The following is a 27908-nucleotide window of genomic DNA, read 5'->3' as shown; positions in this document are numbered from 1 at the left end:
AATCCCTAGCCAGAATTAAGATTGCCGGAAGAAATATCAACAACCTCAGATATGCAGATGACACAACCTTGATGGCAGAAAGTGAGGAGGAATTAAAGAACCTTTTAATGAGGGTGAAAGAGGAGAGCGCAAAATGTGGTCTGAAGCTCAACACCAAAAATATGAAGATCATGGCCACTGGTCCCATCACCTCCTGGCAAATAGAAGGGGAAGAATTGAAGGCAGTGAGACTTTTTACTTTCTTGGCTCCATGATCACTGCAGATGGCGACAGCAGTCACGAAATTAAAAGACGCCTGCTTCTTGGGAGAAAAGCAATGACAAACCTAGACAGCATCTTAAAAAGCAGAGACATCACCTTGCCGACAAAGGTCCGTATAGTAAAAGGTATGGTTTTCCCAGTAGTGATGTATGGACGTGAGAGCTGGACCATAAAGAAGGCTGATTGCCGAAGAATTGATGCTTTTGAATTCTGGTGCTGGAGGAGATTCTTGAGAGTCCCATGGACTGCAAGAAGATCAAACCTATCCATTCTGAAGGAAATCAGCCCCGAGTGCTCACTGGAAGGACAGATCCTGAAGCTGAGGCTCCAATACTTCGGTCACCTCATGAGAAGAGAAGACTCCCTGGAAAAGACCTTGATGTTGAAAGATGGAGGGCACAAGGAGAAGGGGATGGCAGAGGATGAGATGGTTGGACAGTGTTCTTGAAGCTACCAGCATGAGTTTGACCAAACTGCAGGAGGCAGTGGAAGACAGGAGTGCCTGGCATGCTCTGGTCCAGGGGGTCACGAAGAGTCGGACACGACTAAACGACAAAACAACAACAACAGCCCGTCTTTCCTCTCAAGGAGCTCCAGGCGAGGTGTGTGGTTTTTCTTTCCTTTTCCTCTTTTACAACCATCTTGTGAGGTAGGCTAAACCCACAGAGAGTGGCTTCAATGGATTTCTTTTTTAAAAAATGATTTTCAGTTTGATACATTTCCATAATTTTACAGTCATTTGAACATTTCAAAGCTTGACTTCATTCCCCCTCTTTCTGCAGTTCCTTAAATTTATTTTTCATGTTTTCAGCATATCCAAATTAACTTAATTTATTCATTTATTCATCTGCTTTAAATATTTACTCTTATGAAGCTGCAGGTTATTACAATAATCCTGCCAATGTTCTTATCTGTTTACAGTTTGTAAATATTCAGTAAACCATTTCTATTCTTTTGTAAAAAGTTTGTTAGCTTGATTTCTAATTTTCCTGGTAAGTTTTGCAGTTTCCACATATCCCTTTTTTAAAAAAATAATCTTTATTGATTTAAAATATCATCTTACAAATGTATTATAAAATGGTTACAACAAAATTAAACACAAAGTTAAAAAGAGAAAGAATAAAGAGAATAAAAATAAAAAGAACAAAAGAGAATTAACAATAAGAAAAGAATATCAGTTATAGCATCCTGTCTTGTAGGTGTTGTTTCGCATTTCCAGCTTCTTGCTACCAGTATTCTTGCAGCTGTAATTAAGTACATAAGCAGTGGTCTTGTATTTTGCTTTATTTCTGTTGGCAGTATTCCTAGAAGGAAAATATCCGGTCCTTTTTTAAAAGTAAATTTTAATAATTTCTTAAACTCATCATATATATTATTCCAAAACTCGCTTATAACCATACAAGTCCGCTACATATGGTAGTAAGATCCTATCTCATTTTTACAACACCAACTTTATAAAAAGTTTGTTACCTTGATTTCTAATTTTTCTGGTAAGTTTTGCAGTTTCTGCATATTCCAAAAGTTTTTGAATCCATTCTTCTTTCACTGGGACTTCTTTCCATTCTTGGGCAAGTAACATTCTAGCCACTGCAGACGCATACATGAATAAATTTCTGTACAGTTTGGATAGTTCTGTCCCTATAATTCCCAAAAGCAAAGTTTCTGGTTGTTGTTATTTACAAACATTATTTTAAACATCTTTTTCAATTCATTATATATCAATTCCCAGTAAGCTTTAACCTTACTACAAGACCACCATATATGATAAAAAGAACCTTCTTTACATTTCCAACATTTGCAGTATTTGATTTAGATTTATACATTTTTGCCAGTTTACTTGGTGGTAGGTACTGTTATAAGAAAAACTGCTCCTTTCCCTTATGGGGTATCCAAGAGCCTGTATAGAGTCCTTAAGTGGGTTCCCTGTTGGTAGGAGAAAATAACAGGCCAACCAGAGAATGTTGAGAAGCAAAGCAGCTAGTAACCCTGATCTTTATTAAACTGTTGCAACAGGGTCCTCGCTCACCACATGCAGGAGAGAGGAGGAATCCAGAACAATGGTGCACAAGCCCTTATATAGATTTTTAAAATTGCCAACCCTGTAGCTCAAGACTACTCCCAAAAACATCATACATACATCACAGAAGGAGGCAGGTCTACAGCAGAAATACATCACAGGAGGCTGTCTACAGCAGAAATCCTGTCTGCCAGGATACCTGACAGTGGTCACTGATTGCTTTACCTGGGCAGCCCTGTCATTCTTCTGTGATGGTAAATACTTTAATTCCTGAATCCAGGCCACAGGCTCACCCTATTCATACACAAATATGCCCTTAAGACAGGTAAGCAAAAGACAATGAAGAGGCTTTTCCATTTCCTTCCTCCTTGCCGAGAAATATTTGAGGTCAATTTGGGAGAGTCAAAATGACTTCAGGATTGCTCTCCTGTACTATTTCAGACACGTGGTTTATATACTTATGTATGTGTTTCCCTTGTACATTTATGAACGTTTATTTTATATTTGGGACTATAGAATTCTTATAACAGTACCATTGATATATCATTTTCATATAATTTTAATGCTGTAAATTTTCTATCCATATTCCTCAATGGGTTTCATGAGTGAGTCCAGGCTGGAGAGGCTAATGCTCCAACCTTTTTTCTTTCTTTTTTAAAAATGCTATGCCTTTGGGATATTTCAAGCAGCTGCTTTGGTTTTGCTATTGAGGATGGATATTGAGGATGAGGCAGGATGTCAGCCTAGGTGGGCCCTTGATTTGCAATTTAATTGCATTTTTTAAAAAAGAAAAAGGAATTTTTATTGCAGAGTTTTCCAAACTTTTCATGCAGGTGGCGCGCTTTTTAGACATGCAACATTTTGTGACACAGTAATTCCATTTTACTAGCAAAGCAGAGGTGAAACTATCCCCTTTCCAGTAGATGCTAACGTGTCACAACACAAAGTTTGGAAAATTCTGCTTTATTGTTCTGTTATGAGAGGAGTAGCACAAGTTAGGTGGAGACCTTCCCTGATAAAGGGGACAACAATAAACGAGAACGCACTAGTAAAGTGGACTTAATGCAAACATGCAATGCAGCTTCCCATAGCTGTCATAAAAAGAACATGCTGTGAGATGCACCAGTCTCGTCGTTGCATGCTAATCCTAGCTATTGCACTGCACATGTCTCCTTACAGAGTTTCTGCTCTCTGACACAAAGGCAGTACACCAATGTACTAATGTATTATTATTATTATTATTATTATTATTATTATTATTATTTATTATTCCCCCCCCCCGACAGGGACTCAAGGTGGTTTTCAGATAATGTAAGAATAGCTAAATCATGGGGGCACCTATAATTAAAAACAATCAAACATTAATAGAATTAAAACTCTCTCTCTGCAGGAAAGATCTATTAAAAACATACAGACAATCGCACCCAAAACAGCAGGGCACCAGCCCTTTTGTTAAAAATGGTCAGTTCTTAAAAGCCTGTGGAAAGACAACAAGGGGGGGGGGGGAACCAGTTCAGCTTCTCTAGGGAAGGAGTTCCCAAGTTGTATTGGAGCAAAAAAGGTAAAAAGTTGACTCTGGGGTGTGGTTCTCATCTTGCTTTCAGGCCAAGGGAGTCGGCGTTTGTCCGCAGACAGCTTTCCAGGTCACATGGCCAACATAACTAAACCACTTCTGGCACAACGGGACACCGTGACGGAAACCAGAGCGCACAGAAACGCCATCTACTTTCCCGCTGCAGTGCTATCTATTTATCTACTTGCACTGGCATGCTTTCGAACTGCCAGGTTGGCAGGAGCTGGGACAGAGCCACGGGAGCTCACCCCATCGCAGGGATTCAAACCACTGACCTGATCGGCAAGCCCAAGAGGCTCAGTGGTTTAGACCACAGCGCCACCCTTGTCTTGGAGCAGCTACCACCAAGAAGGCCCTCTCCCGCGTCCCCGCCAAGTGTCCCTGCGAGGGTGGCGAGACCGGGAGAAGGGCCGTCCCCCGAAGATCACAAGGCCTAAGCAGGTTTCGGGAATGCAGTCTTTCGGATAGCTAGCACCTAAGCTGTGTAGGGCTTTATAGCTAATGACCAGCACTTTGAATTGTGACCCTGAATGTCAGCTGCTGGGGATTATGGTTGGGAAGAGTGCTGTTGAGCTCAGTTCCTGCTTCAGAGGCTTCTCATAGGGTTTTTGTTGGCTACTGTGAGAGCAGGACAGTGGATTAACTGGGCCTTTGGCATGGGCATAGCCAGGGGGCAGGGAGGGGCATCTGCCCCCCCCATAATCAATAAAAATACATAGCGAACTGAGGTTCTCCCCCCCCCCTAACTAAAATCCTGGCTATGCCCATGACCCTTTGGTCAAATCCAGTGGTGCTGTTCTTCTAATATATTATCTAAAACATTTCTCTGAATCCTTTTCAAAACATTCGATTCCATGGCAAACTCCCAGGGTTTGTTCAGCAGAAAGCTCAATGTGGAAACTGCCCCCCCAGAAGCAGAAAATAAGAACTGCTGTTCTGGATTTAGCATCTTCATATCAGCTCAGGTAGATTGGGCCCACAAATGGCACATTACAAATTTAAATTTAAACCGACAAGGTGAGAATTATATTTGTTGCACCTGGAACTGATAGGATGCTAAAAACTCGGCTAATGACACTTTGCCACTTGCTTTCCTAAAAGAAGAAGCTTTAACTTCTTAAACCGCTGCATATTGGACGGCTAAAAAGGGAAAAAGCCACTACGAAGAAAAGGTTGGGGAGAGAGCTTGTTCTATTAAATGCTGTGCTCTGCCTTAGCTATAGGTTTACTCATCCGCATTTTTAGGCTATAAAGCCCAACTTCCTTGTACTTCATGTTTTCTTTAGTGCAACAGTGTTATTCCTCATTTTCCCTTCTTTAGGCATGAATTGTAGTCTAGTTTCCTTGACAGACCCAAAGTTTACAAGAGTGCTTTAAATGCTACCTTAATCTGGGTTTCCAGCTCTTCAGCCACCTCTGGGTCCTTGGGTCATTTCAGTTGTTACTTGGGCTGTAGGCAGTAGTAGATAAGCTTTTGGCAGCCCAGAAATAAGAATGATCACCTGAGAATTGATGAAGATAAAATATAAGTTAATGGAACACCTGTAAGGGCTTAGTTTAATGGTGTGTAACCTCAGTGCTATAATCCTATAGACTGAGTGTATAATCTGACCTAGAACGTTTATCTGGGTGCAAACTCCATTTAACCCAATGGGATTTCCTTCTGAGCAGCCATATAGGTTTGTGGTATGAGCTACCGTATTTTTTGCTCTATAAGACTCACTTTTTCTCTCCTAAAAAGTAAGGGGAAATTTGTGTGCGTCTTATGGAGCAAATGCAGGCTGCGCAGCTATCACAGAAGCCAGAACAGCAAGAGGGATTGTTGCTTTCACTGCGCAGCGATCCCTCTTGCTGTTCTGGCTTCTGAAATTCAGAATATTTTTTTTCTTGTTTTCCTCCTCCAAACACTAGGTGTGTCCTGTGGTCTGATGCATCTTATAGAGCGAAAAATACGGTACTTGTAGCTTGCTAGGGGTGGAAAAACCTGAGCAAAATCAAGCTTTGTGGCTTTTTTCATACATGCAGACGGATTACAAATGTTGCTGCTGCTTCCACCCACTCCCCAGTATCAGACGGACGCTCACATAAATAGCACTAGATAAGACAGGAGGGCAGTTTCATGAGTTTTGTATGGAAATAGGCCACTAGATGGTGCCTAGCATGGAATGTGTATAGACTTGTGAAATGCTGGTTCCCAGTTTAGTGCTTAGGAACTTCGTTTTCGGAGTTTTGTCTTGTTTCACATCTTAATCTGTGGTTCTTCTAAATAATAATACAATTATAAAACATAATAATGATGCTGCAGAGGCAACAGGAAGGACTGTATTCAAATGTTCCTGATGTTTGAATGCTTTTAAAGAATTTTTTTTTCTAAGTAGGGCACGTAGGATTAAACTTTCAGTGAACCCCTCTTGAAACCTTATCTTGGTTTGTCAGCACTGTTGTGATTGTGCCCTTACTCCTTTACAGCTGCAATGAAGGAAACATTGGTTCCTTATCAACAAGGTGGACTCTGTTCCTCAACACTCGCTCACATCCTTCCAGACAGAACGAAGAAGAAACTAAGCTATTCATACTACAGCTACAAGATTCTAAAACGGGTAAATATGAAACCAAGAAGCACACCCCAGCATGCATGATGGAGGGTTTACTTGACGTTTTTATTCAAGTGTCAAATTCAGTTACGTATCTCTTTTTTATATATACAGTGGTACCTTGGTTTACAAACTTAATTCGTTCCAGTAGTCCATTCTTAAACCAAAGCATTCTTAAACCAAGGTGTGCTTTCCCATAGCAGTGGGGGACTCAATTTACAAATGGAACACATTCAACAGGAAGCGGAACATGTTCTCCTTCCAAGGCAAAGTTCACAAACCAAAACACCTTCTGGGTTTGCAGCATTCTTAATCCAAGTTGTTCATAAACTAAGCTGTTCTTAAACCAAGGTACCACTATATATATAAAAATTTATTTGGTTTTTCAAATTAAAGTTTTACAATCACATATCCAACATAACACAAAAACAAAAACAAAAGTATTTATTTAAGTAGTTGAGGTTTTTTTCAGAACATCGCCCTAGTTGCCATGCGTCCAGGTTTTCCAATTCGGCAAAATTCCGCCCAGACTCCATTTTGACAGTCAGATTCCCAGACATGTCCAGGAGAAACAGGGACGTATGGCAGCCCTGCGATAATAGAGCTCAAGTCTTTCTGATGTTCAGCTACAAACGTCAAAAAAGTATTCTCATGCTAACAAAACTAGAGGCATTCATATCAGTTAAGGACTGATTCTTGGGGTTTACTTAGAATCATAGAATCATAGAGTTGGAAGAGGCCACAAGGGCCATCGAGTCCAACCCCCTGCCAAGCAGGAAACACCATCAGAGCACTCCTGACATATGGTTGTCAAGCCTCTGCTTAAAGACCTCCAAAGAAGGAGACTTTTACTTCTAAAGCCTGTGATCCATTTGCACAGGCTGTGTGACCCACAGATTAGGAAATGCTACTAAACAAAACCCTTCTATTGTAGTGATAATAATAATAATAATAATAATAATAATAATAATGCTTTTGAACATAGGCTAGCCAAGATTTATTTTAGGGGGGGTCAGAACCGAGTGAGACCACGATGCTGCTGTAGGTGGGCCACTGGCCTGATCCAGCTCTTATGAAGAGCCTTCCTTCGATCCAGCCCTCCAGGATCGGGGTGAACATTGTTCTAAGAATTCAAAGGTCTCAAATAAAGAACAAATATTCATAAACGCACACGTGTCTAAATATATGAACCCAGTGCTCTTTTTCCTTAAAAAAAATAATGTTTAGGGGTACTCTCATTTTCCTACTGATACTGAAATCTTGCCTCTCAATGAGGCCAAACTTAGATCCACAAAATGTTTAGGGGTATGCGTCCCCCCCAGAAAAAAGCACGGTATGAACCATGTGTCTGAAATACGGGAGCTTAGGTGCCCCCCCCCCTTGCACAGCCATAACAAATGATACCTGCAATAGCCCCCAAATTAGCATCCATTAAAGGAAAATCCCCCTTGCCATCCTAGACTATTAAATGCAATCTCCCTAACAGAGGAAGGTTGCCCAGTCACTGTAGCATTATTTTAGTGCATTAATGCCAGGCTCTCTGGTACTTTTATCTGCTGCTAACCACTTCCTCCACCACCTCCTTTTTTTCAGGCACATAAAATCAGGTCCTGAGCATTCTTTTAGTATGAGGCGAGGGCAGCTAAAGTTCCATGTGAATTAAAAACGACTGCGCCAGCACTGGAAGGAAATCAAGAGCTCTTGCAGATTGTATCAGGACAGCCATCAGGACAGACAGACTTAACAAGTGAAAGCATCACATAGTTAAATTGCTATCATACTTGAGCCCTATAGGAAATGACTCAGCCTGCTTTTCTTCAAAAGAGGATTAAAAAAAAGAGTTCTGTGCAGCATCTTTGGAAGTGAGACATCAAGGTAAAAGGTAAAGGTACCCCTGCCCGAACGGGCCAGTCTTGACAGACTCTGGGGTTTGTGCGCCCATCTCACATCTATAGGCCGGGGGCCAGCGCTGTCCGCAGACACTTCCGGGTCACGTGGCCAGCGTGACAAAGCTGCATCTGGCGAGCCAGCGCAGCACACGGAACGCCGTTTACCTTCCCGCTGGTAAGCGGTACCTATTTATCTACTTGCACCCGGGGGTGCTTTCGAACTGCTAGGTTGGCAGGCGCTGGGACCGAGCAGCGGGAGCGCACCCCGCCGCGGGGATTCGAACCGCCGACCTTTTGATCGGCAAGCCCTAGGCGCTGAGGCTTTTAACCACAGCGCCACCCGCGTCCCTACATGAGACATCAAAGATTAACACAAATCTGCAGCGGCATTGGCTTTTGCACACTACCGTCTACTTCAGACGTGCAATTACTGTTATTATTTCATGCATTCGCTTTTCATCATTGTGAAAGTCGCTTGCGCTGTCTATTGGTTTCATTGGTTTTGAAAGCTATGAATACAAATCCTGAGTCCTCGGGATAGGGAGAACTGATTTTTTAAAAAAAAGTTATACTGAACTTGTGCTGTTTTGCTATTTTTGCTTATTCACACCACCCCCAGAAATCTGCAGAGAAAGCCAAGATGTTCATGCCCCTGTAAACGTATGCCCGCATGTTAACCACTGAAGAAAATGGTAGCAGCAAATACCGGTAGTTTGTGCTCCTCTAATCGAAACTCATTTGATGTGCGGGGAGGGAAACCCTTGTTTTGCTTTTAGACATTTTAAAAAATGCAGATTTCCATACAAACGCAGTTCATTATCCCATAATGAAAGTCTGAAGTGGTTGCGGCTGGGAGTATGACGGCTCTGCAGTGTAATTCACTTTGAGTATTGCATGTTGGACATAGCTGTCCACCTTCCCTTTTTTTGCGGGAAATTCCCTTATTCCAGCGCCATTTCCCACTGCTATCCTGGATTGTTAGATATCCTGTAGACTATCCCCGGGACAGGTGAGGCTGCTGATTCCTTATTTTCGAGGCTGCTGATACCTTATTTTCAAATCTGAAAGTTGACAGCTATGATGTTGGAGTCAGGGCAATGAAGAGAAAGTGCTTTACAAGAAGCCTGCAATGTAGTCTAGTACCCCTGTTGCAGGTTGGGCTGGAAGAGTTCCGAAGCAGTCCTGTAGCTTTATCCTGTGCTGCTATCCCTACACCGGTGGGGCTAAGAAAGTAACGCATAACGCTGCTGTGTAGTCTTCTGTTTATATTCAGAAAGCTGTTTAGTCTGATTCAGATGAGCTGTTCTCCCATTCTTAATACTCCCATTCTGCAGCTGTCATGAGAGTGGCTTGTGACCGCTGCCCCTGCAAATGTAGCTTATCTTTCTACCCTTGTTCCTTTGCATTTCATGAATCTCTGCATATTTTACAAAAACTAAACCATTCAGTAATCCATTATTACATCCATCAAAACTTATTTACACTGTTGAATTTATCTTAATGCTGCCAACGTTTTCAAGTGTACACAGTTATTTCCCATGTATTCAATAAACGTTTTCCAATCTTCTCTAAAAGTATGTTCTTGTTCTCTTATTCTGTATGTTAAGTCTGCAAGCTGCTCATATTCTGTCAGTTTAAGTTGCCATTCTTCTTTAGTTGGGACCTCACTCGTTTTCCATTTTTGGGCTAATGAAACACAGGCCACAGTAGTGGCATACATAAACAACCTTTTTTGACACCTGGGAATTTCCGTCTGAATTATCCCCAGCAAAAAGGACTTTGGTGTTTTTTTTGAAAGATACTTTTAAAAGTCAAGAGCTTGAAAGTGGTAGAAGAGGGCTTTCAATGTATGGTGCGGCGGTTGTGATATAATTGGTGCTATTTTCTGGGGGTACTCAAGGATATGCAGTACTGTACTGGAAACTTTTCCTCTAAAGAAAAGCACTGGATCGGGTAATGATGTGCATGCAATTATGAACCAGCTGTAACTTTGTATGGTGCGAGGGCAAGATCACACTGTTGACCTCACAATAGCCTGCCACCTTCTTGCTGGAACAATGAAGCATGGGAGAATCAGATGCACCGGAAGAGCATCTCAGATAAGATGGCTTTAAAAGAGGATTAGACCAGTGTTTCCCAAACGTTTTTGGGCAACGGCACACCTGTTTACTGAAAAAAAATCTCGCGGCACACCACCATTAAAGCCCCGCCCCGTGACGTCAGCGCGCAGCGTCACGCCGGGAGGGACGCACAAAAGTGAAAGTTTTTTCCCTCGGCAGCTCCTCTCAGCTGCGCTCAATCCGCCTCGGAGCACAGGAGCGATGCCTCTCTCTGGCTCTCCCTCCGCGCAGGCTGAGGGAGGGAGGGAGGGAGGGGCGCGTGTGACCCGTCTCTGCTGGGAGACAAAACCCAGCGAGGCAGAGTCGCGCGGAGGCGCCCAGGCAGCGCTGCCGGCTGCGAGGAGGAGCGCCAGGCAGCAGCAGGAGGCGCGGCCTCTCCTCGCCGCCGCCGCCCCGCCTCTCGCCGCCCGACTCGCCCGCCTCCCTCCAGGCATCTCGCGGCACACCAGCCGATGTCTCACGGCACACTCGTGTGCCGCGGAACACCGGTTGGGAAACACTGGATTAGACGATTCAATGGAGGTGAGAGCTATCAAAGGCTGCTAGCCATGATGGCAACACTCTGCCTTCACAGTGAGAGGCAGCTATGCTTCTCCAAAGTAGTTGTTGGAAGCCATAGGTGACCAGAGGGCATCTGGGAAGCCCCAGAGGGAAGGGGATGGTGGACCAGATGGGCCACGGGCCTGATCCAGCAGGCTGCTCTTATGTGTTTCATAAGGACCCCCTCCTTCCTCCTGCCCCAGTCATCTGTCCTTCTTCTGGGCTCCAGTTTCTCCCGGGATGAGGACAGGACAAAAGAGGCAGTTTCCAAAGCTAGGCTGCTGCTTTCCCTCACTGCAAAGCAGAGACATCAGCAGGCGCCTGGCTCCAAGCCATGCTAGCACCAGTCTGGGGCATGATGATGGGGGACATGGGAAGGAAACTTTCCTGTGGGTCATTCAATGGATAGTTTCTCCTACCTTCTATCTTGGAGCTCTCCTTTAGTGAGGATGTAGCAGCCACATTCTGGCCCAAAGTCCGGCTGAGGAGGCGCCATACCCACACAAACAATGGGAAGTGGCGAAGAGGCACGAGGACAAAGATGCTTCTATGAGGATTCCTTCAGTGCCTTGGTAGGGCTGACCTGGGATCCAGAAAGGGAAACCAGGAACTGTACGGACGCCTTGGTTGCACTCTTGCCCATCAGCCTGGGAGCTGGAGACGCAGACCATTCTCCGGAAGTGTGCCCCTGTGAAGGAAGCAGGATATAGTATCCTCTTGGCATATGTGAGGAATGGATTCCCAGTGGAATTAACATGCCATTACTTCCAAAGGAAGCTTGGCTGACCAGCTTCTTGAGGAACAAGAGTCCCTCCTTTCTGATCTCATGCAGAAAGGTTCTTCTTCTTTCATTCTCCTTTTCTGCTCAACTTGTACCATGTCCTCCCCATGCCATGCAAATCTTTCATCCCTCTTACTTGTTCTTTTTATTCACTTCCTCCTCCTCCAGCAGCTTTTCTCTCTTAACCCTTTCCTTTCTATCCTAATTGTTGTTGTTGTTTCTGGAATTTATATACAGTGGTACCTCGGGTTAAGTACTTAATTTGTTCCAGAGGTCCGTTCTTAACCTGAAACTGTTCTTAACCTGAAGCACCACTTTAGCTAATGGGGCCTCCTGCTGCCGCTGCCGCCACACCACCAGAGCACGATTTCTGTTCTCATCCTGAAGCAAAGTTCTTAACCTGAAGCACAATTTCTGGGTTAGTGGAGCCTGTAACCTGAAGCGTATGTAACCCAAGGTACCACTGTATTGCCCTATACCCGCAGGTCTGAGGGCGGTTCCTGATTGTATGTGCTAATTCAAAGTGTTGGTGCTGACCTTTAGTGCACTAAACAGCCTCGTCCCAGTATACCTGAAGGAGCGTCTCCACCCATGTCGCTCAACGTGGACACTGAGGTCCAGTTCCAAAGGCCTTCTGGTGGTTCCCTCACTGTGAGAAATGAGGTTACAGGGAACCAGACAGAGGGCCTTCTTGGTACTGGTGCCCGCCCTGTGGAACGCCCTCCCACCAGATGTCAAGGAAATAAACAACTATCTGACTTTTAGAAGACATCTGAAGGCAGCCCTGTTTAGGGAAGTTTTTAATGTTTGAAGTTTTAGTGTTCTGTTGGGAGCCGCCCAAAGTGGATGGGGAAACCCAACCAGATGGACGGGGAATAAATAATAATATAATAATAATTATTATTAATAATGATGATGATGATGATGATAATTAATAAAAACAATCATATTTTTGCCTTACTTTTTATTTCCTTCAAACCTTCCTCTGGCCCTTTCCTTAGTGGGTCCTCCAGGCCCTCTGGGAGAAAAACAGCCGATGTTCAGATGAGGCAAGCCGTTTCATATATTGTATGACTGCAACTTCAAGTGAAGTTGCGCATGTGAATGGGGAAATCACAGACAGCTGTCACACCCACACCAGGCACTTAAATCTAAACCGACAGACCCTGGCTTATGTCTTTCAGCAGGACTCAGGAACCACCTTGGACCCTCAACCTTTCCCTGTTGCCTCCCCATGTCAAATTAAAGATTGCAAGCCCCTCGGGGCATGAACCTCTTTCTCAAGGGTTGCACACAGTGATGGTGCAAACAGATAATACAAAATAAATCTCAGTACGCTCCTGCCCTGGGCAAGCTAAATCCCGCCAGAGGCCTTTCCCTTAAAACCATAGATTGTATACACACCATACCTTTCGGGGAAAGGCCCTGAGTTCCGCTTCCGCTTGGGTTGTGTGCCGAGCAAACACGGGTGTGTTAACAGCTTTGCTCTTTGCTAGGCTGCACTGGGATCCAAAATGGGCAGCCAGGAACTGTACGGATGGCTTGGTTGCCCCCTTGCCCATCAGGTTGGGAGCTGGAGACGCGGACCATTCTCTGGAAACATGGCCCTGTGAAGGAAGCAGGATGTGATCTCCTCCTGGCACATGTGAGGAATCGATTCCCAAAGGAATTAACAGGCCACAACTTCCAAAGAAAGCTTGGCTGACCAACTTCTTGAGGAGCTGGAGCGCTTCCTTTCTTGATCTCATGCAGAAAGGTACGCTCCCCATTCTCCTTTTACACTGTTTGACAGTGGAAAGGAATCTCTTAGAAGGCGGCGGACTCTCCTTCGCTGGAGGTTTTTAAGCAGACGTTGGATGATCTTGGTTGAGATTCCTGCATTGTAGGGGTTCGGACTAGAAAGATGACCCTTGGGAAGAGATAGACATAACATTTTACTTTTTTAAAATATATCTTTATTAATTTAAAATAAATACATTTATGAAAAACAGACATACATACAAAGTAAACAAACATACACTCAAACAAACAAATAACAGAAAAATCAAACAAACCACCACACTATAAGATATAAGAAGATTAATATAATTATATATACTTCTGGTATTGAACACAATTATAAAATTTATAGAAAAGAAATTTAAAACTGACTTCCAATTAATCTCACTGTACTTTGTCTATCCATTACTTTATACCGCACAGTAGTAGATAGGTAGCCGTGTTGGTCTGCCTTAGTCAAAATAAAAAAAAATCCTTCCAGTAGCACCTTAAAGACCAACTAAGTTAGTTCTTGGTATGAGCTTTCGTGTGCATGCACACTTCTTCAGATACACACTGAATGTGTATCTGAAGAAGTGTGTATCTGAAGAAGTGTGCATGCACACGAAAGCTCATACCAAGAACTAACTTAGTTGGTCTTTAAGGTGCTACTGGAAGGAATTTTTTTATTTTATACCGCACAGTTACATATTTCTTATATAATTTCTTTTTACCTCCCTACAAACTTATATTTATGCAATACAGGGATCAGTCTAATTCTGCCAAGATGTTTCCTTTTATTCCATTGTTTTCTAAATATTCTTTAAAGATTCGCCAATCCTTATATACTTTTTGTAGACATAACATTTTACAAGGACAAGAAGAAACATCAAGGACAGAATAATTGCCACACACAGAAAGTACAAGGATATAGTCTGAGTGCCTCACTTGTAGTTCTAAAAATCATTTAATGTGTCAACACGAATGGAAGTTATTAATATTGCAGTTGTTGTATAAAGGATTATTATTTTGACAGGAATGTAATTGAAATTAATTAGATTTTGGAACGCAGAAAAAAAGAAAACAATCAAACCGTCAAATCTAGCCCGTGGGGGCCACCTGTATTATTAGTAGTTGTATTATAATTTGGTATTGTTATAATGAGGCTATTCTTGGATGGTAATTGAAAATGAAGAAAAATTATTATAAAAAAGAGAAACTTCGCGGTTTTATGATTCTATGATTTAAAGTGCCTCCGATGAGCATTTGAAGCACATGACTTCTCCCGAAGGATCCTGGGGATTGTAGCTTCCTTCTACAATTCCCAGAAACCCATAACAAACTACAGTTCCCAACATCATTTTTTTTGGGGGGGGGAGAAATATCTGCTTTTTAGAACATAGATGAGGAACCCGTGATGGGAGAAGGCAAGATCTTACAAGCCGCACTCAGAATGGTAAAAGGAAGGGTTTTAGTTCCACCTCCCTTTCATTGCATGCTTATGTTCAGGATCCCCCTTTGTATTTTTGTGTGGAAAATCGGGTAGTAATGGTAGTTATTATTAAGTATTTGTTTATACCCTGCCTTTCCCCCTGATGGAACGCAAGGGGGCTTACATATAAAAAAATTAAATTGCAGCAGTTCGACCAATGATATGGTTTGTGATGTTTGCCACATGAACTGATATGGAGTAAACGTTAAACAAACTTAATCGCTCTTTAAGGGCAGCACAGATTCTCTAACCTACTGTTGTGTATTGAGTCAAAGGATTTTATATCTGTATTATTATTGTCTGTATTTGCATTAGGGTAAAGTAACTGCCTTTTGGTTCCAGAGGGTACAGCTACTATTGGTTCATTTAAGCTGCTGTATTTGGATCCTCTGTCTTATTGGTTCCCTCCAAAAGGCAGGACTGTGATTGCCTGATATTGTTCCCTCCAAAATGTATCCTTTCTTGCTAGTTCCCTGTCCCTATAAATGTAGCTTTCCTCTCCCCAGTCTTCAGTCTTGTTGCTTTAATAAAGTGTTGCTAGAGAAATGTCTCCAGCATGTTATATCAAGAGAGCTGAAATCACAAACCCCACGTCACAACACCTACCCAGGGTAAATTTAGGTGTGGGGTTTCTGCCACCTCTTCTCACCTCGCCCTCCGGCTTTTAATCATTAACTTTAACACACTACAGTTCCCAACATCATTTTTTGGGGGGAGGGGGGATATCTGCTTTTTAGAACATAGATGAGGAACATGCAATGGGAGGAGGCAAGATCTTAAGTCAACTTGCTCGCCCCCATTTCCTAGGAACCAGGAATGGGAAGCTCAAGGGCTTTTAACAGTATGATTCCAGAGAGTAGGGTGTGCAAAATATTGCATGGATGTAATATGGAAAGGAAGGTAATTACTGTATATTAGAGGTGCCGAAATCGCAATGGTGCAAAAAAACAAATATAGAAATAGAAATACCATGTTAAAATGATAAGAGAATAACAATAACTATTTTAAAAAAACAACCTGTGAAGAATAAGAAATAAACAGGGAGGGATAATATGCCAAAAAAAAAAAAACAGAAAAGGAAGCTGAGGGAGGTCACGGGGGGGCGGGGCGGTTGGGGATCTACACTTTATTTTGTTTTGTTGAAATAATGATTGTGATGATGATAAAATTGTAAAACCCAATAAAAAAATATTTTTAAAAAAGAAATCACAATGGAGCAGAAAAGATTATTTATGCATGTGACCACGGCTATGCGGATGTTATTGGCCCAGAGATGGAAAGAAGATAAAGTCCCAACCAGAGAAGAATGGCAGATTAAGTTGGTGGATTATGCCAAAATGGCAAAAATGACCGAAAGAATCAGAAATCAGGAAGACCAAAATTTTAATAAGGAATGGGGGAAATTTATAATTTATCTTAAAAATCACTAAACAGTTAAAATCATTAGTAGGATTGGAATAACACTTGTAGTTCAATGGTGAATTTTGGATATAATGGAGATGTAAAAGATTTGGATTATTATAAAAGATGCAGGAGGAAATGACTAACAATAGGGTCCACAAAGGGGAGGAGGGGGAAGTCCAGTAGATTCTTTGGCATCTTGCTTTTATGATGTATGTTGGATTGCAAAACTTTAATTTGAAAAACCAAATAAATTTATAAAAAAGGAAGGTAATTATATTAGAATTATTAAGGGAATATTAATAAGGGAGGGAGAGGGAAAGAGGGAGTGTGGAATGTTGCTGGAGATTGGAAAAGGGGTTTGAATGTTGGCCATGAGACAGTTGGGTTTGAAAAGGGGTTTGAATGTTTAAAAGGAGTTTGAATGTTGGCGGTGAGGCAGTTGGGAGTCAGTTGAGAGCTGTTGGTTCAGTAGGGGTGGTAGTTACATCTGAAGCAGGGTCAAGCTTAGGATCAGTAGTTTAATCCCCCTGCTGTAGTTGTAATGGCAGGAATCAGCAATTTTTTTCAGCAGGGCGCCGGTCCACTATCCCTCAGACCTTGTGGGGGGCCGGACTATATTTTGAAGGGGGGGGGATGAACAAATTCCTATGCCCCACAAATAACCCAGAGATGCATTTTCAATAAAAGCACACATTCTACTCATGTAAAAACATGCTAATTCCCAGACCATCCGCAGGCTGGATTGAGAAGGCGACTGGGCAGGATCCGGGCCTTAGTTTGTCTACCCATGTAATAAAGTAACAAACAAGGTGCAAGTCGTACCCAAGCCGTAATGCAACTATTGCTTGGGATTTTTTAAAAAACAGATTTTATCCACCTGCCTCACACTGGGCCACATCAGGGTGAAATAACGTGATCGGTATCATCTGTGGTGGCATCAGGAATAAAAGGGGTTTAGGGAATGACCCGTCTCATAGGTGCACATCTTGTTAGGAATACAATGGCAAGCGGTTGGTGGAGGGTCCTTTGTCCCAGCAAGTCTCCCTGCAGGAAATGTTAGGAAACCAGCTTTGCAACACTGCACCTCTTGCAACCGACTAGCAGGGGGAAGCTATAACCTGGCAGCCTGGGCCACTGAAGATGGTTACCGAGGTCCAATCTTTGGACTGTTTCCGTCTTGCTGTGCTTCTTCCCTGTCCCCCACTTTTTGAATCCACCCACCCCTGTGCCCCTGCCTGAAGATGGAGCGAGAGGCGCTCTCAGGGAACTTGGAAAGTTCCCTCGCAACTTTGCACGACAGTTTTGTTGGGCCTAGTCAGGGAGGAATTGTCCTATTGTTTGTGATTTCTCCAGAATCCCCCACGCCCCCCCAAAAAAGGTGCAGCGACCACATCTCTAGGAGGTGTTGGGGCCTTCAGGAGAAACGATGAGTTGTTGAAACAAAATGGCTGAGTTGTTGGAACAAAATGGCGTTCCACAAAATGGCTGAGTTGTTGGAACAAAATGACTGAATTGTTGGAAGAAAATGGCGTTCCAAAAATGTTTGAGTTTTTTTATTTTTTAAAAAATTAATTGCACGTTTATTCAAAATCCATTTAAAACTGTTTAGTTTAGGTAATGCAAGAAAATTTATCAGTTTGATCCAGGGACACCAGAGAGAGTCAAGATCTCAAGGCTGTCACATGGAAGATGGAGCGAGCTTTGAAAAGTTATTAGAAACAATTAAATTCATTTGCAGGATTATCTTAAAATTAAAAACGACCTTAAAACGTAAAAACAATTGACTAAAAAATAAAGAGGGAGTAAACAAAAAAATGGATTATTGAGGAGATGCAATAAGAAAAGTGTAACTGAAGGAACCACGAAAGGGATGGGGAGGGAAGTCAAATGGGATTTTTTTTGTATTGGATGTTTGTATGTCACAAAAATTGAAAAACTGAGAAATAAAATTATTATTATTATTATTATTATTATTATTATTATTATTATTATTATTATTATACCACCCTATACTCGGGGGTCTCAGGGCGGTTTACAGAATAAAATCAAGATATAAAACCACAAAATTACCTAATAAAAATAAAAAACAACCCAATACCCCCCCCAACAAAAAAACCCTCACATTTTAAAAGGGCATAGGATGTAAATCGGATCAACCAAAGGCCTGGTTAAAAAGGAATGTTTTTGCCTGGCACCTAAAGGTGTATAATGAAGGTGCCAGATGAACATCCCTGGGGAGAGCATTCCACAGATGGGGAGCCACTGCAGAGAAGGCCCTTTCTTTCTATATATATGTATATAAAAGAAAAACTAAACTAAAATCCTGGCTAAAAAATCTGGCGCATCAAGAGAAAGAGGGTCTTCAAAATAAAATGGGCATGGGGGGGGTGAGAGGTGAAATATTTGGGTATTTGGTTAAGAAATAAAAATGCATCACTGAATCCGAATAACTATGTCGAAGTATGGTACGAGGTGAAACAAGAATTAGCATGATGGGGAAGGATGAAAATCTTTCAGCAGGAGATGAATGTACCACCGAAGATGCTATTTCTGTTTCAAACTATACCGGTTATACTGCTTCAAACAATAGCAAAGAGAAATATCAAAATTTAACTGGGGGGACGACCCAGGGATTAAATTTAAAATATTAGCAGATCTGAGACTTTCTGTATGAAGCTCTTTCCACACTCTTTGCACTTAAATGGTTTCTTCCCACTGTGTAAGAAATCTGTGTCCTGGTCCCCCGTGCCTTGTGCTGCGATTGCTGACTCCATGTTTGCTCCTTTTCCACTTTAAGACTATAAGTCTTCGAGGATGAGATCATCTTCGCTTCGATTTGGCCAGAGTGAGGCCGACTCCGGCCGAGCTACTGTGTTTCTGAAGTGAGGAAAGCTTTGGGCAAAGGCCAGCAGCACAGAGATGACCCTGGCCGCCATTTTTTTTGCCTCTCCGCTTTCCCCGAGACTGTAGCTTCGGAGATCATTGAGCAGTTGGAAGAGGGTGGCAGCATTGGGGGCCTCCATAAGAAGACCCCCCCCCCAGCAGGCAGTTGAACAGCCCCTCCAGTTTCACACGCAGGAGGGAGGAGAACCAAATGGCTAAGTTGTTGAAACAAAATGGCGTCCCACAAAATGGCTGAGCTGTTGAAACAAAATGGTGTTTCCCGCCTTTTTTAACAAAATAGAAAAGGGCGGGAAACTCAAACTTCTGGCCCAGTTGCCTCTGTGGACTCCTCCCAGCAATCGGGGCAGAATCCAGCTGCCCCCTATACACTCTTCCCTTCCCCAGATGACAGGCAGTGGGGAGAGGAGAGAAATGCAAAAATAATGAAGTAGAAATGAGAAAGCTGGGAGGGAGGGAGGGTCAGACAAGGGTGGGTGTGTGAAAAAATTCGCTCAGAAATATGATCCAGCAAATAGGATGAAGGAGAGGACTAGACAAAGGGGGAATCCACCCAGAAACGAGCACTCAAGCGAGTCTCTCCACACACAGAGATCTTCCTCCAGAGCAAAGGGTTTCCTTTTACGTTGCTGGAAGTCACGGCTGGAAAGAGGGTTCTTACAGGTTTTCCCCATGGATCTGGGTAGCCATGGGGATAGGAGGATACTGGAGCAGATGGGCCATGGGCCTGATCCAGTAGGCTCTTCTTATGTGTTTCATAAGGACCCTCTCCTTCCTACCGCCCCAGTACCTGTGAGTCATCTGTCCTCCTTCTGGACTCCAGTCTCTCCCAGGATGAGGATGGGACAACAGAGGCGGTTCCCAAAGCAAGGCTGCTGCTTTCCCTTGCTGCAAAGCAAACGGAGACATCGGCTCCAAGCCATGCTAGCACCAGTCTGGGCCATGATGGTGGAGGACATGGGAAGGAAGCATTTCCTCCGACCTCTGCTACATCCTGGACATTTTCACTCAGAAGCCAATATTTCCGCCTTGAAATGGTTGGCTATCTAGCCTGGCTGGGCTCCCCGCTGTTGTCTTCAGAAGAGAAAACTTGAGCCACTGCTTCTGGACCAAAGATCTGGTTGCAGCAGAAGTCAGAGTAGGAGCCATGCCCACACAGAGAAGGGGCAGTGGAGAAGAGGCACGAGGATCAAGATTTTTCTTTGAGGATTCGCTGGCATCCAGAAATGGCAGCCAAAAACTGCATGGATGGCTTGGTTGTCGTCTTGTCCATCATCTTGGGAGCTGGAGACTGAGACCATTCTCTGGAAGCATGGCCCCACAAAGGAAGCAGGATATAGTATCTTCCTGGTATATGTGGGGATTGGATAGCCAACGGAATTAACATGCCATAACTTCCAAAGGAAGCCTGGATGACTAACTTCTCAAGGAACTAGAGCCCTTCCTTTCTGATCTCATGTAGAAAGGTTCTACTACTGCCATTCTCCAGTTACGCTCAACTTGTAACGGCAGCTGATGTTCAGATGAGGCAAGCTCCTTCATATATCACTGCAACTTCAAGTGAAGGCTTGCACATGTGAATGGGGAAACCACAGTGGGCACCAGCCACCACTGGGTAGAAATCTTCCCGCATCCTGCTACCTGACGCTTCATACAAAGGGTTGAATCTTCTGCAAGCAAAGCATCTCTGCTGCTAAGGGGCTATTTGCTGCAGTCCCACCCCCCATGAACACATCTATGCAGAGAATCAGAAGGAAACAGTGGCCCAACCCAGGTGTTTGCAGCAACCTCGAGAAGCAGCCACACAGGGCCAGAGTGGCTCCTGGTGATGGCTGCAAAATGGTTTCCTCCTCCCTCACCACAGTTAAACTCTCATGTCCAGTATGGTGCCCACCTTATACCTGCATATGTTGGGGGCTAAGCTCGGAAAGGGAACCAAGCAGCAAAACTCTCTCCCTGCTGCAAAAATCACTGTGCCCGTCACCTGCGAGATGCCACTTTGAAGTATGGTGGCCTCCCCTTTCTCAGCTTGTCCACGCCGCCACAGCAGCTTCTCTGACCTTCATGCCTTATGACCTAGGAGACAGAAAGGAAAATAAAAGCAAAGAAAGAGATAATATATGGGAAATGCTGGGGAACCCAGAAGTCTAAACTCACAGACCCTGGCAGGACACGGGAGCCAACCTTGGACCTTCAACCTTTCCCAGTTGCTTCCCTGTGCCAAATTAAAGATTTTCAGCCGCTCAGGACAGCAGCCTCTTTGTAAAGGGTCGCAAACAGTGATGGTGCAAACAGATAATACAAAATAAATCTCACTACGCTCCTGTCCTGTGCAAGCTAAAGCCCGTTAGAGGCCTTTCCCTTAAAACCATAGACTGTATACACAGCGTACTTTTAGGAGACATGCTTATTTCCATTGGGCTCATGTGCCTAGGAAGCACAGGTGTGGTTTTATTTCTATTTTTTTCTCCTCCCCCCCTCTATTTATTTATTTTACATGTTAGTTGCCGTACATTTTCAACATTATACATTACATATATAATATTATATATACGCATTCCTCACATGTAACCCTAAACCCTATACCCAACTCACCATTTACCCAAATACCCATGTGACTTCCTTCAGTCATATGCATGATATAATTCTTGCTACCTTAAAACTCTAACATTGTGTTCATAAATATTCATCACTTTACTCAATCCTCTATTTAAAATTCATTACATCTTAGCTTAATGGACTCAATCATTGCTCAATCAGGTGTGGTTTTCATAAGCCAGCCCATAGATTCCTTGCCTGGCACAGTTCTCAGGGGAATCCCTTCCTGTCCTCTAATATGTGGGAAAACCTATGTGGCAATCTTAGCCCTTGAGCACGAGCAAAACCCATCTCCCCAATGTTCCCCTTAAAGTCAAGGCACAATCCTGTGACACTCAGCACCCTCCTGGTTTTCCATTTCCAATGCACAGGGTCCCTCCCCAGCCCGAGAACCTGGCATCTGAGCTCCTCTTACCTTCACAGTTCCTGCTCATGATCACTTATGGGCAGCACTTGCCTTGGCAAGTGTATCACCATCAGACTGACAGGCATCCCTCTTTCAGGGCATTATGATGCCTGCTTGCAAACCTGCCCATTGTGACATCAGCTGGGAAACAGGGGTCAGGCTGCTGGGTTGTCAGGCAACTGTATTAATAATAAAGAATAAAGGGGGGGTGTCAAAGTGTAGTGGGATGAGACCATAGTGCATCTTGGGGGGCCCCTCCATCCTTTAGCTGCCCAGAGTGGTTGGGGTAACCCAGCCATATGGGTGGGGTATAAATAAAATTATTAGTAGTACTAGTATTACTGGTAATAGAGGCTTTTAACAGCCAGTGGGCATGTGCATAAAGTGGGAGCACACTGCTGAGGGCTGAGCTGACATACTTCACAGGGCAGCCCCAAGCTTTCCCAAAATTAGAGTATATCTGGGGGTGGAGAGGGCAAAACAAGATTAAGATCAGCAGCAGAAATGCTTTCTTATTGCGGGGTAGGAAAGCAACAAACACACAGCACAGGGATACATGCAGGCATGGTCCTTTACTGCAACATTCTGCCTGTCCCCACAATTTGGACTGGCATTACTGGGATTTCCCAGATGGAATTGACATTTGGGCGGAATTTCTGAAAGGCGGTGCCTTGTCCTGGATCTTAGACAAGTCAAACCTCAACAACTTTGGGGTGTCCTGGTTTTTACTTTTTGAAATACAGCAACCCTAACAAAGCTGGATAACTGTTAAGGGGGATGGGGGGTTGCCTGCGGGGTAGGTAGAGAAGAAATGGGGGGAGGGATGTTTGGGGTAGGAGAAGAAACATAAAAGACCCCACTTTCAGAGGTTTTTTTTAAAATTCCTCCTTATAGAACACACCCACTCACCCAGGCACACACACCATCAAACTACTTAATTATTTCTGAAGCCCTTTGTGTAAAACCGAGGAACTGTTAGTTACTGAAGCTGGGGAGGAATTTTTCGTGGGTGGGTGTGGATATTTTAAGAAGATAAACATGGGGGGGCAGGGAAGAGATGCAGGAAGATAACGGGTTGCAAGTTAAGCTGCCGGCTCTCCCTGAATGTGCCTCGGAGAGAAAGACAGAGAAAGCAGGAAGATCTGGGCTGCAGGTTAATGAAAGGACAGCCACCCGGGGCTCACCTAAACGCTCCTGGAAGTTGAAAACCAGTGCAACAGGGTGACGAAGGCGATTGTATTGGAATTATTAAGGGAACGTTAAGGAGGGAGGGTGGGGAAAGAGTGAGGGTGGAATGCTGGAGGTGAGTGAAGATTGGATGGGGCTTTCAATGTTGCAGGTGAGGCAGTTGAGAGCTGTGGGTTCGGGAAGGGACGGAAGTTGGTGGAGGATCCGAAGCAGGGCTGGGCAACTAAACTATTTAGCTTAGGATCAGTAGTAGCAGTCGCCATTGTCGCAAAAAGCAACATATAAGAGAAAGTCAGTTTGAGACCATATGCTTACATGTGCAAGTCATCATACAGTCCTTGCTTGTCATTTTTGTTTAACAGATTTACTGTCTTACATAGTAATTTGTGTGTGTATGCTGGGAAAGACTAACATCTTGCCAGTCCCGTTCTGAATTCGAGTCACACCCGTCCCCGTCGAGAAAACACTTTATTGAAAAAGATCCAGCCGGAATAACGCTCTCAAGCCATTATTATTTTATTGGGTTTTTTCCTAGGGGGACGCAGACACCTAAACATTTTGTGAATATTTATACTTTTGTCTATTTATTGTATTTTTCCCGATTTGAACTATAAAATGGTGATTGTCTTGAGTCAAAATGAGAGTACCCCCTAAACTTTTTTTTTAGAAAAACAGCACTTCTTCTTACTACTGTACTGCGTTTTCCCGCAGCCAAAGTAGTTATAGGAAATCACGGGCAGCTCCCAGGAACCAATCAGAACGAGACAGGAAGAAAGGAGGAAGCGTTATTGGAGGGCCTTGAAAGGGGCGGGAGGAGGAACACGCCCGCGCGGGTGACGTCACCGCCGGCCTCGTTCGCCGCCTGGGCGTGGCTTATCCCTGAAGCCATTTTGTCCCACACCCCCTCCCCTGAGAGCGGGGAGGTGGACGGGGGGAAGGCGCGAGGCAGCGTGGGAGAAAGCAGGCGGGGAGAGGCGTGGCTTCGAGAAAATAGCGGCGTCTGATTGGGCGGAGGCGGGATGGCGGGGCGGGGCCGGCTCTGCCCCTCCACCCTGAGGCGTCCGCTTTTAAGCTTCCTGTCAGTCTGTGCCTGAGGAGGGAAGGAGGCCGGAAGTGCCTGCTGTGGGTCTCTTCTTTTCTCCCCCCAGCCCCGCGACAGGTGGGTTTCTGGTTTGTGCCGCACCTTGTTTTTTAAAGGGGTGTGTTTGGGCTGCCTAAAGTTGCTGCTTCTCCCGTGTGCGCGAGGGGGGGTTTCCCCCCCAAAAAAAAACTTATTTTCTTCTCCCGCTGGTTTGCCCCTCGTCTCTTCAGCCCTCAGCCCGTTCCCGCTATTCGCTGTTTAGAGGGGTATGTTCGTGTGTGTGTATGTGTATATATGTTCTGCGCTCCTCAGCCAAAACTTCCTTCAGGCTTCTTTTTCCTCCATCCTGTGCGAAAGCAGCGCCGGTCGGCGGCCGAGGATGATGGGAGTTGTAGTCTCTGGAGGAAGGACCGCAGCTCTCTCAAGCTATTACTCCCCCCACCCCCGTTCCAGGTGCGGAGTCCCAATTTGCCGCACCTATTGCTTACCCTAGCGTGGCCGTTTCTCGTTCCTACCACCTAAGTGTCTCTGGATGAGAATTTAGAATTTATTTTTTAAAATAATTTTTATTAGTTTTCAATTGCAATAATCCAATAACAGCCTCATTATAGCAATGCCAAATTGGAATACAGTTACTAGTATCAATCATTCAGATGCCAATTTATATAATTTCGGTGTCCCCTCTGCATGCTAGAATTGATGGTTTGATTATTTACTTTATTTCTGTGTTCCAAAATCTTATTAATTTCAATTACACTCCAGTCAACATAGCAATCCCTTAGACAACAACTCCAACATTAACAACTTCCATTTGTATGGACACATTAAATGATTTATAAACCTGCAGGTGAAGCGTTCAAACTATATCCTTGTTCTTCCTGTGTGTGGTAATATATTCTGTCTGTGATGTTTCTTCCTGTCCTTGTAAAATATTATGTCTATCTTTTCCCGGTGTTCTCTATCATGCCTTGGGCAGAGCTAATATCCCATTGTTGAGAATTTAGAACCATTGGCTATTTATAGAGTTGGAAGTGACCCCTGAGGATCATCTAGTTCCATCCCCTGCAAGGCAGGATTTTTTCGCCCACTGTGGAACTCGAACCCACGGCCCTGAGATTTAAGAGTCTCCTGCTCTGTGATGGAGCTGTCAGCCAAGTTAACAGAATTAAAATTGGGAGGAAGCTGACAGAATTAAAAAGCTGGCAGGCTGTTTTCTGCTTTGCCTGAAAGTTTTGCTACTTGTTCCCCCACCCCCAGTATGCATGTTTTGTATAGATAGATAGGTCTCTTCTCCCCGCTCAGCACCTTATTGGGCACTCAAGAGGAGTGTACAAACGCTTTGTAAATACAGTGGTGCCTCGCAAGACAAAAAGAATCCGTTCTGTGATTCTCTTCGTCTAGCGGTTTTTTCGTCTTGCGAAGCAAGCCCATTGACGGATTAGCGCTATTAGCGGCTTTTAGCGGCTTATCGGATCAGCTGATAAGCGGCTTAGCGGCTTAGAAAAGGGGGGGGGGAGGGAAAAAAACCTGCAGGAACTCGCAAGACATTTTCGTCTTGCGAAGCAAGCCCATAGGAGATTTGTTTTGCGAAGCACCTCCAAAACGGAAAACTCTTTTGTCTAGCGAGTTTTCCGTCTTGCGAGGCATTCGTCTTGCGGGGCACCACTGTAAACCACTAGGTATTATCCTTGCAAGATGTAATGACTGCAGTGGGCTTATACTTGGGTTGACTGGTTTCAAAGCCCCAAAGGGTGATTCTGGGCCACGTGGGTGCCTCTCAGCCTAACCTACTTTCCAGGGGTGTATGTGTGCCACTGTGAGAACCTTGGAGGAGGGATGGGATGGAAAAAGGAAAATAAGCTTGAATGCACCCTACAGCACATAGCAAGTTATGCCTCCCAGTAAGCCTTGGTGAGCAGCATGTGAGGAGTTTATTTCCTGCGAACCTTTACTTGCCCTTTCCCAGGATGCCTGCACACACTTACTTAGCCCAAACATAACAGCATAGCCCATATTCTTTCGTCTAGCAGCTCTTTTCATCCAGGACTAACAGGCTTCTTCTTGTCTACAGTAGCTTTCAAATAGCAAGCTAGTAGCCTGCCAGGCTCTACACCAGAAATGTGAGGTCTGAAAGTTATAAAGCATTTTACCTTGGCTTTCAGTTTCTTTTAGAAATGTCTAATATAGATTAAATCAAAATTAAAAATAAATGCGTTCAAGAAAATTAGGCAAAGTGTAGCAGTTAGCCACAAAAACAGGGGAGGCAGGCATTGTCAATTGGGCCAAAGACCTATCAGAAGAAAAAAGGTTGTAAGTTTGGGTTTACATTTCTGTTTGCCATTCTTGCCACATTAGTTTTTGCCCAAAGGCAGCGATGGCAAGGGGAGCCCCAACATTCCCCTCTAGCTTGGAAACTTGGGTGGGTGGGTAGAGAAATCACCCCTTCAATTGCACTGACCTTCAGAGAGCTCAGTGTAGTGATAGAAAAGATGCTTGCTTTACTTTATGTCTACAACCTAGCAAGAAAAGTTGGGACTGGCTGCTTTGTGTTGTGGATTCTTGGGTTGTTTTTGTTTCTATTTTTATCATGTATTTTGTGTTCATATTGTGATTTTATGTTGTGAACTGCCCTGAGATCTACAGGTACAGGGTGGTATACTGCTGCTGCTACTACTACTACTAATAATAATAATAATACAGTGGTACGTTTATGAACTTAATCTGTTCCGGACGTCCGTTCTTAAACCGAAACCATTCTTAAACTGAGCCACGCTTTCCCAAATGAGGCCTGCCGCTGCTGGTGCCCTTCCACTGTTCAGATTCCGTTCTTAGACCGAGGTAAAGTTCTCAAACTGGGACACTACTTACGGTTTTGCGGAGTTCGTAAACCGAATCATTTTTAAACAGGACTGTTCTTAAACTGAGGTACCACTGTAATCCCTTCCCCCAGCACCTAAGGTTTAGAGCTGCAGAAGGGGAATTGTCCTTGACTTCCCATGGAGGTGCAATGTGAGGTCAGGACTGCAATCCTCTACACACGCGTCCCTAGGTGTGTAAGCCCCATAGAACATAATGTGGCTTTTCGGCAAGCAGGCATAGAAAATTGTGCCAATGGCGAGGGATGGATCCTAACAATAACAGGTCTTGCCTTTGCTACCAAGGCCAGCAAAAAAATGTACGGACCTTTGAGTTTCATAACTTTGCTGTAGCATAGTGCATTTTTGTTCAATGTGGACAAAACTATCAAAGTTAATGCTAGAGTGGTAATATGGTCTGGATAGTGTCTGGTAGAGTTTCAGAGACCA

General features: G+C 43.9%; 1 protein-coding gene and 2 long non-coding RNA genes across 5 annotated transcripts in view; 2 read left to right on the top strand and 1 right to left on the bottom strand.

Moving 5' to 3' along the window:
- Positions 1-651: 651 nt before the first annotated feature.
- Positions 652-6866, top strand: LOC310690863. The gene is made up of 2 exons (XR_014518227.1): positions 652-863; positions 6321-6866. It is a non-coding gene; the product is annotated as an uncharacterized lncRNA (long non-coding RNA).
- Positions 1281-22574, bottom strand: LOC310690829. Of its 3 annotated transcripts, XR_014518171.1 has the most exons (8): positions 15628-22574; positions 14946-15276; positions 13185-13684; positions 12737-12793; positions 11414-11682; positions 5236-5353; positions 1732-1899; positions 1281-1565 (listed from the first exon to the last, which is right to left on the bottom strand). It is a non-coding gene; the product is annotated as an uncharacterized lncRNA (long non-coding RNA). The 3 variants fall into 3 exon arrangements; XR_014518172.1 differs by lacking the exons at positions 12737-12793; positions 14946-15276 and having other exon boundaries at positions 15934-17245; XR_014518173.1 differs by lacking the exons at positions 12737-12793; positions 14946-15276 and having other exon boundaries at positions 16574-17245.
- Positions 22575-24189: 1615 nt separating this feature from the next.
- Positions 24190-27908, top strand: part of MAP3K14 (mitogen-activated protein kinase kinase kinase 14) — a 39103-nt gene continuing 35384 nt past the window's right edge. Inside the window, exon 1 of the mRNA XM_083469570.1 lies at positions 24190-24681. The gene's annotated coding sequence lies outside the window, so the exon portion shown is untranslated. The remainder of the gene's footprint in view (positions 24682-27908) is intronic.

This window comes from Podarcis liolepis (assembly GCF_965112155.1).
Source record: "Podarcis liolepis genome assembly, chromosome: 13".
Taxonomy (NCBI): Eukaryota; Metazoa; Chordata; class Lepidosauria; order Squamata; family Lacertidae; genus Podarcis; species Podarcis liolepis.
The sequence above is the reverse complement of the archived record's forward strand: the minus strand, read 5'-3'. Positions and strand labels throughout refer to the sequence as shown.